We start from the raw sequence: 12025 nt of genomic DNA, 5'->3' as shown, positions 1-12025 counted from the left end.
TCATGTGATCTTTGACTCTGTCTACCCCATCCAACATTGGCCCCTCCACATCATGCATAGACAGGAACAAGCATTGAAGTTTTGCTGCTTGTCACTGATTTTGTTATAGCTATTTCCTAAGAATCCTAAACAGAACAGACACTATTCTATTTAGTTTTGGCACACGGTATCATTTTCGTTCAGTAACTCATGGGACATGGACATGATTGACTGGGCCAGCATTTAGTAATTAAATGCTAAATAGCTGCGTGAGTTTTAAGTGACTGCCAGCAAAACACCTGAAAAATAGTCCAAGTCAACCTTGGGTCAGACAATAGTCAGACTTATTTTGGGAATAAGATAATCATCTCTGGCTAGTGGTATATTCAGAGAAGACAGACAAATCATACCTGCTGAATCCATGGATATTTTTTCAAGCACTGCAGGAGCATGCTCTTTGCAGACGTCATAAACCACAGATTTAACAGATAACAGACGGTGCTGTTAATTGCTGCACTTTGTAGATACATTGTTAGTTGTCACAGCATTTGTTGCACACATTCAATCTTGGAATGAAAAAGGCTAAGAAACAACTATTGGTTTTTGTTCTGGAAAATGTACCTACAGGCATCATTGGTAAGTAGTTTTCTAGTTTTCGTCAAGTATAAAATTACAAATTAAGTAATTAATGATAATTATGCCAAATTTATCGATTGCTTTATAAATATGTTCAAGATGCCCATGATCTCATAATTGGACCTTCTTTTGCAAATAAGAAGTAAAGGGTTGTACCAAGTCAAATAAAAATTCTTCAGCCAAAAGATTCTCGTGGAAATATAGAATAATTGGTTCCATGGTCTTCATACATTGAGGCTTTTATGTTTCCTTTAAAATGCAAAGTAAAGAGGTAATGTCTCACTATAAAGATCATTAATTCGATTTCATTCAGAATAGTGCTCAATTTTGGAAGACTTCCTTAAGGAAATATTTTAAGGACACATAGAAGACCTCCACTAAGATGATCTAAAGTGTGAACCTAGTCCTGAACAAAGATTCAAAACTGAGACTCGCTTAATTCAAACAAAAGAAGCTTAAATTAGATCTGAAAGGGGCGTTCAAAACCAAATGATTTGGTGAAAACTATTTGGACTGGTCAACAAGTAACATAACAGCATTAATCTGTGATCCTTGACAAAAGGTCAAAGAAATATTGATGTGATGGGTTGGATTTTTTTGAAGTTGATAATTGCAAATAAATGGCAAAAAAAAAGCAGAATTCAAACAAACATATGAACATGAAATCTTGAGCAGAAGTCACATTCACAGCTTTGAGCCTTATCCTCCATTTTAAGAACATGACTGATCTTTTGTTTCCTACCCACGCTACCTCCATTTCTCTTCCGTTGTTAGCCTAAAATCCACTGAAATCTGGGACATGAATAGATTCAGTGACTAAGCAACCACTTCTTCTCTAAGGTAACAATGTTTAAAAAAGAACTGGATAAATATTTTAAAAAGGAAAGCTGAAAAATCTGGATGGAAGGGGCAGAGCAATCTGTTCACATAATTAGTTGTTTCTGAGAGCTGATAGATGCAAGCATTGTGACTGTGCTGCCATGTTCAATGATTCTATTCTATCATTTTGACTTTTCAGTGTGTTGTGTCAGTTGTATTTTCTGCTGTAATGTTGTGCAATGAGGAAATGAGCATCACTTGCAATTATAGTTCTAATTGGCACCTCTAGTCAAGTGTAACACTGACTTCTAGCAAACAAATTGGAAAATTTACTCATGTATGTTGTGATATAGACTGTGTTAAGTTTGGAGTTTTGATTTGAATTAGTGACATGTTTTTTTCTGCAAATTTGATGGAAGTAATAATTATCTTATCAGTGTTCCTATAGTCATGCTGATTATTTTTAAGATAACAGTTTGTGAGGGCTAGTTTTTAGAACTAATAGATTTGTAATTTCCTTTGGAGTTCATGACTGGGCATATAAACAAATATGCATCTGGTTTGCTATTAGAACTTTCAGAATTTTTATTTCTTATAGTTAGAGACAGAGACTTATTCAGTTTTATTTTCAGTTTTGGGCAGTTGTGCAGAAGTTTCTTTTCATGTGGCAAGTTACTCCTGAGAAAAGGGAAGAGGTTAGGTAGATATCATAACCTTGTATTACCTTACAGTAAGGAATTAGTACTAGTTCCAGAACAGAAGTGTTGGCAGCAAACCCCGAAGAGTTTATTTGAATCTGAGTACATTTAAGGTCAGGTGTATAATATTTCAAGAAGCAGCTATCAGATTTTCCAGACTGGGAGTTGAAATCAAATTAAACTCATTTGAGGTGTTAGAGAAAGGGATTTTCTAGTCTGAGTATTGTATAAGAGGTCTTTTGAGTATCGTAGAAGGGTGAATTTGGGTTTGTAATGGAATGGTTTTAGGATGAATGACACTATATTCCACAATATGTTTTAAAATTCTAGTTTTATGTTATAAGTAAATAGATTTTTACTGAATAAACATCTGTTGTATATTTTTTTATTCATTCATGGGCTGAGGCTGTCACTGGTCAGGCAGCATTTATTGCCCATCCCTAATTGCCCAGAGGGCAGTTAAGAGTTCACCACATTACTGTGCGACTGGAGTCATGTGTAGACCAGACCAGGTAAGGATGGCAGTTTCCTTCCCTAAAGGACATTAGTGAACCAGATGGGTTTTTTCCAACAATCAACAATGGATTCATGGTGATCATTAGACTCTTTATTTCCAGATATTTATTGAATTCAAATTCCACCATCTGCCACGGTAGGATTTGAACCCTGGTCTCCTGAACATTATCTGAGTTAATGTTGAATACCACTAGGCAATTTCCTCCCCATTATTAAAATCAAAACTGCAAAACTGAGTGCTTATATTCCAGTGAGAGGCCAGTTCCTTAAAATCAAAATAAAACAAAACATGACCTATCAAACCAGATTTTAGATTGGGATCAGATTTTGTCCAATTACGACATCAGATGGCTTGTTACATTTGGAGGCTCTTTGGGAGCTCAGAATCTTTGAATTTGCTGGATTCAACAGTGAATAATAGAAAATTATTTAAAATCTATGTCAAAAGTTAAACTGAAAAATACATTGAAGTAAAGGTAGGCTCTGAAAAGGCTGAGATGCTTCAAGTTTAGGTGAGATGATAGCAGAATGGTATTATCACCTGAATATTAATTCAGAGACTGAGGTAATATGCTGGGGACCCAGATTTGAATCCCAGTCAGGCAGATGGTGCAATTTTAATTTTAAAAAAATATGAAATTAAGAGTCTAATGACCATGAAACTGCTGTTGGTTGCCAAGAAAAAAAACCATCTAGTTCATTAATATCTTTTAGGGAAAGAAATATGCCATCCTTACCTGATCTGGAAGAAAGTGAGGATTGCAGATGCTGGAGATCAGAGTCAAACATTGTAGCACCGGAAAAGCACAGCAGGTCAGGCAGCATCTGAGGAGCAGGAGAGTTGATATTTCGGGTATAAGCCCTTCATCAGGAAGTCCAGAATATGGGAGAACCTTAAGTGCTGTCTGGACAGATAGGAATGGGGAATAAATGCTCGTCCAGCCAGTGTCAGCCACATCCCTAAATGAATTTCTAAAAGGTGATTATCCAATATTTTAAAACTGGAAGAAAATAAACCTGAAATTGTGTGTCAGTGCTGGTATTAATTAAGATACAGTTAGAATGAAAGGAGAACTAGAGAGAGAATAGGAAGTGAAAAGACTTGAATTTGAGCAGGGAAAAAAAAACAAAGGAAAATACACTTAAGAAAACTTTGAATTTTGGAAAATGAAAAATAGAGGCTGATGGAAAGGAACAAAATGAAAAGCAGAAGGGGAGGGAGTTTTTAAAAAAAGATGTGAACTACAAACAACGAAGGTCATTAGAGAACATGAGACAGTCGTAATACAGCTTCAAGAAAAGAAGAAGAATCAGGGTGGAAGAGGTGATGATTTCAGAGAACAAACAGAAGTTAATAAAAGAGAAGTACTAGAATCAAAAAGCAATGTAAGAAATTAAATGCTTGTATTGTCGCAAGATTAGATATACCAAAAGCAACTGCTGAATATTAAATGGAAGACCAATTGCAGTAGTAAGGATGTCTAAGGGGTTTTCAAAAAAAGGGGGCATTAGAAAATGGAATAGATGCTAAAACTGTAGCAGTGATACAAAGAGAATGTGCTTCCTTGAAATATACTAAAAAGGGAGGGATGATTCAGGACAGTCATGTAAACCTTTCAAATATTGACAAGAAAATATCAGGCAGCTGGAGGTTCTGAGACATATCATCTCAAAATGGAATTTATTTCCTTTTGCTTTGAATCATGCAGCTAAGCCAATAAAGATATTGAGAATATTGGAGCAAGTCCGGGACTGATGCTAACTCACAATGCCACTTATTAAATTCAAATTCCACCATCTGCCATGGCAGGATTTGAACCTGGGTCTCCTGAACATTATCTGAGTTAACAGTCAAGTGATAATACCACTAAGCCTCCCCATTATTAAAATCAAAACTGCAAAACAGAGTGCTTATATTCCAGTGAGAGGCCAGTTTTTTAAAATCAAAATAAAACAAAACATGATCTATCAAACCAGATTTTAGATTGGGACCAGATTTTTTCCAATTACGACTTCAGATGGCTTGTAACATTTGGAGACTGTTTGGGAGCTCAGGATTCAGACGGGTTACGTCAATAAAACTACTAATTGAGGTATACATGGAGGTTATAAATCAATCTCATTACAGGATTGGATTAAAAGTGATATGGTAAATAGAAAAAAATTGTAGTTTGACTAGCGAAATAAATTTCTATTGAAGGAATTGACTTTGTTTTTGTGAAATTACTTTGTACATTCAAGACCTTTTGCTTTGAATCATTCAGCTAAGCCAATAAAGATATTGAGAATATTGGAGCAAGTCCGGGACTGATGCTAACTCACAATGCCACTTATTGAATTCAAATTGCATCATCTGCCATGGCAAGATTTGAACCCGGGTCAACAATTGGCTTTGGCACTAATAAAACAACTAATGGAGTTAAAAGAAACTGTAACGTTACAAAACGAAACCTAGTTTTTACTCCTGACTCTGTTGTGAGTAGATCTCAAGCCAATATGAGTAGATAAGGAGGAAAGGAGAATATGATACAGAGAGATGATGTGATACAATTAGATACAATTCATCTATTAGATAAAATTTTTAAAATATTTAACTGAGAAGGATGAATTGAGGCTGATACATTTTCCCATCTTCTTCAACAGAAATACAAGAAACATATTAGGAATTATAGAAGTTATACCAAGCTGCTAACTCTGAAATTGAATTCAAAACAATACCTGAGTGTTCTTATTGAAAAACAAAGTCTTACCAAGGAAGCAAAGACTACCTTGAAGAATGGACAGTGATCCATCATGGTCTATCATGATAGTTCCTTCCTTCTTGGGGAAGATGCTGGGATGAATAAAGGATTTGAAAAGTGTGGTGCTAGAAAAGCACAGCAGGTCAGGCACCATGTGAGGAGCAGGAGAATTGACATTTTGGGCATAAGCCTTTCCGAAACGTCGACTCTGCTGCTCCTCGGATGATGCCAGACCTGCTGTGCTTTTCCAGCATCACACTTTTCAACTCTGATCACTAGCATCTGCAGTTCTCATTTCTCTTGGATAGAGGATTGACTGACTGGCAGAAGGTGGAGATAAAGGGGTGTTTTTCAGGATGACAGACAGTGACTAGTGGAAATCTGCAGGGGTCCGTATTGGGACCAAAACTATTTGTGTTATACATGAATGATCTGTTTAAGGAAGAGAGCATTGTTGCTAAGCTTGCAGCTGATATAAAAGTAAGTGACGCTGAGGAAGCAGGGAGGCTCTACAGGACTTGCACAGGCTCAGAGAGAGGACAAAGAAGTGACTGATATAATACAATGTGTAAAAGTGTGAGGTATGCACTTTGGTAGGAAGAATAGAGGCGTAGACTATTTTCTAAACAGGGAAAGGCTTTGGAAATCCAAAGCACAAAGGGATTTGGGAGTCCTACTTCAGGAATCTCAAGGTCAATATTCAGGTTTAGTTGGCAGTGAGGAACGCAAATATGAAAAAAGCCATTTGAGTACAGATAGCTATACATTATTTGGCAATTTGGCAAAAGTTGCAGTAAAAAGTGTGACATGTTCAGTTTTGGGCTCCATATCTAAAGAAGGATTGGCTGATGCTGGAGGGAGTCCAGAGGAGGTTTACAAGAATGATCTTGTGGATGAAGCGCTTATCGTATGAGGAACAATTGAGGACTCTAGATCTGTACTCAGTGGAGTTTAGAAAGATGAGGGGATCTCATTGAAACTTTCAAAATACTGAGAAACCTGGATAGAATGGACAAGGAGAAGATGTCTCCACTAGTAGGAGAGACTAGGACATGAGGGCAGATATTCAGAGTGAAGGTTTGATTAGAAATGTACATCCAAAAAATTAGGGAGGTTATTCTACAGTTCTACCAGGCAGTTGTGAGACCATATCCACCACCCTTATCCCCCCCCCAACCCCTCTTCACCCCAAAGACGCAGCAACAAACTTTCATCTTCCTCACTGGCTCTAGAAACAATTAAATAAGGCTATGGATTAGTACACAGAGCTGGGAGCAATGCCCAGTCAAGGGATTGTTATGGCTTTCTGTTTTCCTTTGAAGACCAATGGATCGATGAAAAAAGCCCTTTGAGTACAGATAGCTGTACATTATGTGGTGATTTGGCAAGAGTTGTAGTAAAAAGGGTGACGTTCACCAGGAGTTGGAAGTATTATATTTATCACCAATCCTTCGCCAACCTATTAATATGCTCTGTTCATAATAATGTTTTGGAGTTCAGTCATTTTACTTGAATAAAATTTACCATCGTGTTGAAATTTTTTAACTCACAGCGTTCTGGCAATGATGGTATTTCTATGTTCCATAATCCCTAGGGCTCCTGTTCTTAGCCCAGCTGTTAAATTTGTGCTTTGTCACCAAAGCAGGAAACCCTAGGATTAACAATAACTTGAGTACAGAAGTCTGCGGTAGTAGAGAAAAGGCACCCAATGGATTATTCTGTTTCTTCCAGCAGGTATCGCACAACATTGAGAGAGGAGGACAAAATACTTCCCCTTTCAGACAGCATCAGAATAAAGGTAACTTTGTTATAGTATTTTCAGAATGTAAAATCCAATTTTAAGATGATATGAAGTTATTTTATTTTATAAAGCTGTTTTATGTTAGAAATGGCCTGAATTTAGGCCAAGAGTTGAATTCACACAGCTATTTGACTACTCCTGTGCTTAAAAATCAGACCACAGTGTAAAAAAAGAGTCTACAGCATCAGGGATAGTTTTGCATGCTAATAGGGTGGTGGATGGTATGGCACAAAGCAAAGTATAAACTTGATCTACTTTCTGTTTGTTGGACGTTGTGTGTAAATTGGCCGTTGCGTTTGCTAAAAGCTAACAGTGACTGAAATGAATTAGTTGGCTATAAAATAAATAGACTCTAGAATATGTAAGGTAAATTATTTCCTGAACTTCACCCACAGACTGTCCAATAATCTAATATTACATTTCCTATTGTAAATGTAATTGTACTGTATAAACAGACATGATCACAACAAAGTTAAAAACTGTTGCCCTGTGTTTTTAGAATCCCTCAGCTTCGAACTATCTGTCCAAATAATCTACCTTATCAAGAGCAAGCCTAGATACTTAGATGCGACAGATTTTAACCCATCTTTGTTCATAGAAAAGGCGATTCTTTTCAAATGCAATCATTGTGTTTTTAAGTCATCGGAGCCTTGAGTTCTGCTAGGTTTAACCTGTACAGTCCCTGAGGAGAATATGTGAGCACAGTAATTTGTAAACTGGTAATGCAACAGCATTTGAAGACAGGAAGTTAGAATATACAGACATCTTAAAAAATGTAACCTGATACAAAATGAAAGTGACTAGAAGTTGCCACAAGCTTCTAAAGTAATCACACAACTACTGCTTGAGAAAGCAAAGTATTATTGTTCATTAACATGTTCCTTTGTGTTTTTAATTAGTTAATAGAAATCATTAAGTATTTTTAAACTGTTGACTGTTGTAAAATGTATTGCAACAGATGTGAATTATGTGAAGATGGAAAAGCTTACTCAATGAGGAGCCCAGAACGCAGTAACCACACTAACCCACATCCTCTTGTTTCTTTGTGCTTAACATTTACTGAAAGAAACTTATTCCTGCAAGAGCATATTTATGTTGAGGAAGTAAGCTGTATATTTTACTTTCCACTGAAGATAGAGTGGTAATCAAAAATTTGCATAGTTTTGAAGACATTTAGCAAAGGTACTGCAGCAAAATTGTAACCATATCAGACTTAGCATACAGTTTGTAGCCTTGTTGATAGCCCTTAAAAGTCTGAACTTCAGACCTCGTTTTAATATTAGAGGAGAGCCTATCATACCTCCCAAAGGCAGTTCACCAGTGTGAACGAGTGGACTCAGCTCTGTTCCCTCACTGACAGTGACCCTCATCTAGGTTTTGGGGAGCAATAAGTGAGGAAAATGCGTTTGGGAGTGGAAGCAACGTGTAGGTAGGTAGTGACCGAGAAGAGCACTGTGGAGTTGAAAGTAGTGCTATGACTTCAGGAGGGAAAGTACCAACAATGTACTTTCCAATTTCTTCGGCAATCTCCAACAATCCCTGTGAAGGTTAGAAAATCTAGTTGGAACCTTTGTGACACATTATATCTTCATTCTTCATACATTTGGCCAAATAGTCTTGAACCATACTACATCCTTATTCCATTTCTAAATCCATGAATCACTGCTTGCAGGCACCTACCAGGCATCCTAAGAGCAGCAGAAATCAAGAGGTCAGGTCATTCGTGCATCTGAAGCACAGGAGCATTTGAAACAAAATGCCTACTCATACTCTTTTAATACTGCTACAAAGAACAACATAAAGTGAAATGATAGCCAGAGAGAAGACAAGTCCTCAGTGTGATATCAAGAAAAATTGGCAATAATCGCTTTTGAATCGATAAATCTGACGTGATAGTAAGGCATGGCAAGTGATTACCTTAACTATCATGCAGTGATACTAATGTCAGCCCTCAGAATGTAAGTACGACATGTGGGTCATGTAGTACAAGAGAGCTCAATCAACTCTTATTCCAGCTCCTGGTATTGACATGCGTAGACTACAATTACAGGCACTTGCGGGTCTGAGCTCAAGTTGGGTGTACTGGAGCACACTTCCTTCAGTATATCACTTTGCAATAGATGAGACTGAGAGCTTTATATCATTTGGTCAGATGGATGACATAATGAATATGTCCCTCAATCATATATCACATATCTGCTGCAAAACCGAAAGGTAAAATTTCACTCTCTCTTTGAAGCGAGAGGGAGAGATGACTGGTGGTAGTTTAACTTGAGGCAGGAGGATGAGAAGGAGAATTCTCTATGGTAACCTCAGCTGGTGTTGGAATTGAACCCACACTCTTGGCATCATTCTGCAGTGCAAGCCAGCTCAGCTAATCAACCCTCTGCAAAATGTAATGCAATAAAGACAAGTATTAAACCTGTTGGTACAAGTTGGTGGTAGAGTTGATTTATGGATTAATTTATTGGGATTGATTGTTGAGTCCGACAGCATCAATTACATGGGCAATTTATGATTTTCCAATGAATTAAGTGATTAACAGATTTGGGGTGTCACTTTCCAAATGCCAACTTCATGTTTCTCATGTGAATTATCAGCAGCAGGAGAGAGATTTGTGTGTGGAAATCTTTGGACATGATTACCGGGCTCAGTTAAATCTGAATGAAACACATTCCGCCTGATCTTCCTGTCAATGGCCAATTGCCAATGAACAAGGGAAGACCCTCAGGTTTCACCAGCCCTACCCCTCCCTCCCTTCCCCTTCCTCATACCAGTATTTGTTTGGGCAGCTGCTTTCAGCACTTAACTTATATCATGGCCCATTCAATTTGATTCTGTCAATGAAAATTGGTCTCAATTCCCATTCCTGTCCTTTGACCTTCTATTTTCACTATCTTGAAGATCATACGACTGTTCTGTTAAAAGAGGAATAATAAGTTCAGCTTATTTAGCCTGAAGCTGGTTAGATCACATGTAGACCAGGTTTTGCTGAATGCAGAACTAACCAATTTTATGAAAAGGACATCAACTGCCTAATTTAGTAAATGCAAGGGGCCGAACCTTTCTCTCGAGCCTGGCTTCTGGACACTTTTTAAAATTCTAGTATGGTGGAGGTTGCACTTTTGGCATAGAATATGTCTGAACATGCTAGTCAGCACATTAAATACTTTGTTATCCATTTTAGGCCATAGTGTTGTTGCATTTCGAGGTCCTTTGTCACTAGAGAGCTCAATAAGGAGCTGATTGAACATTAGACTGGATATAGTTTATAGCCTAGAGTACTGTAGCCTTCAGTGTAATTTCTACTCTACATGTCAGATCATGTTTTCCACACAAGCAGACATGCAGGTTCCTCTGAGCTAGCTTTACCCTGTCATAACAATAACATTCATTCTCCTAACAACTTAAAATAAAATCAATAGAAATATAAGGGGGAGAAAGAGAGGGAGTAAGAGAGAGGGAGAAAGTAAAGAGGCACTTAACAACAACAGTAACTTGCATTTATATAGTATCTTTGAAATAGAAAACCACCCTCAGGCATTCCATAGGAATGTAATCAAATGTAAATGAGAAAGGAAGGAAATACTAGTCAGCACTCCGAGTACCTTGGGCGGTTTAACAGGAGACAGGTTTAACAGAAGATCTTAAACAAGAGAGAGCTGGAGAGATGAACAGAATATGGGAGTAATTCCAGATCATAAGGTCCAGCCTAGGGCACAGCTTGCTGGTGCTTGGAGCAATACAGGTGGACAGTATACACGAGGGCAGTGTTAAAAGTGTAGAGTTCTCAAAAGATTGTAATGTTGAAGGTCAAGCTTGGCCTCCCTCCCCCATGGCCAATTGAACCACTGAAGTAGCCACTGAATAACCTAAGGGCCTCCTCCTACCTGGGCTGTCATTATATCAGCTCAGGCATGGTTACGAAAGATGGCAGGCTGGCAGTTTGTGGGCTGGCAGTCCCTGACTCTTCTCTAATTTGTGCATGACTGAGAAACTGAACCAAGGACTAAGGGATGGCTATTCAGAGCCACCTCCCTACTATTGCTTCAGATCCTACTACCCCCTAACTGTGACCATCACATCCAGAAATCCCACCAAACAGCACTTACCTTTCCTGTCAGTGACCCTCCATTTTGTGATTTGGAGGATGTTGTCCTCCAGAGGTCAAGATCTCCACCATGACACTGTTTGATCAGGAGATGCAGTCTTCTGCTTTGCCAGCTACTCCAGACATGAGACTTCCTGACCCAGGGTCCTCGTTCCTGTAGAAATTCCACTTGCACCTGATCAGCAGTCAGGACATCCAGGCAGCTTAAAGGAGTTCCCAATGGAAATCTCTTACTTTGAAATTTAAGCTTAATGGGCCATGGATTTCCTTCCTGGAAACTCTCCTGCTTTTGGACTTAGTCTATGAGCTGCAAGGTCCCAGCCAAAGCCTTTGAGAGAACTTGTGTTTTCAAAACACTAACATTAACTTTAAGATAACAGATGAGGAAAGACAATATTATAAAGAGAAGTGCTTGCTTCGTGCTGCTGGTGCTACCACAGGGTTGAATGTTAAGCCATTGTAAAACTGGACCCAAAATCAATGAATAATGTGCACTCAGTAAACAGATTAACTACACTGTTTTGATGATATTTGTCTAAAAATATGTTCTCAAAGCTTTAACAATGACAATAAGCAACAACCCACATCTGTCTCATCACTTGCTATTGTCTGGAATTGCTAGCCTTCAGAGAAGGAGGCATGCAAATAAAAATAAATTAAAGAATAACCAAATCCCCAAACTTAAATAAATTGATCAAAGTGGGACTATTTGTCAGCACTGTGA

The 12025-nt window shown here is 38.0% G+C and overlaps 1 protein-coding gene across 6 annotated transcripts in view; it reads left to right on the top strand.

Moving 5' to 3' along the window:
- Positions 1-485: 485 nt before the first annotated feature.
- The window catches only part of si:rp71-68n21.9 (kelch-like protein 13), a 78836-nt gene continuing 67296 nt past the window's right edge, over positions 486-12025 (top strand). For 2 of the 6 annotated variants that reach the window (XM_043700955.1, XM_043700947.1), the window contains exons 1-2: positions 494-615; positions 7121-7187. The gene's annotated coding sequence lies outside the window, so the exon portion shown is untranslated. Of the gene's footprint in view, positions 616-1422; positions 1456-7120; positions 7188-12025 lie in introns of those variants that run through there. The other 4 variants (XM_043700948.1, XM_043700954.1, XM_043700949.1 and 1 more) reach the window with 4 other exon arrangements.

Source organism: Chiloscyllium plagiosum, chromosome 12 (genome assembly GCF_004010195.1).
Source record: "Chiloscyllium plagiosum isolate BGI_BamShark_2017 chromosome 12, ASM401019v2, whole genome shotgun sequence".
In the NCBI taxonomy this organism is placed as follows: Eukaryota; Metazoa; Chordata; class Chondrichthyes; order Orectolobiformes; family Hemiscylliidae; genus Chiloscyllium; species Chiloscyllium plagiosum.
This window is presented reverse-complemented; position numbering and strand designations above follow the sequence as displayed.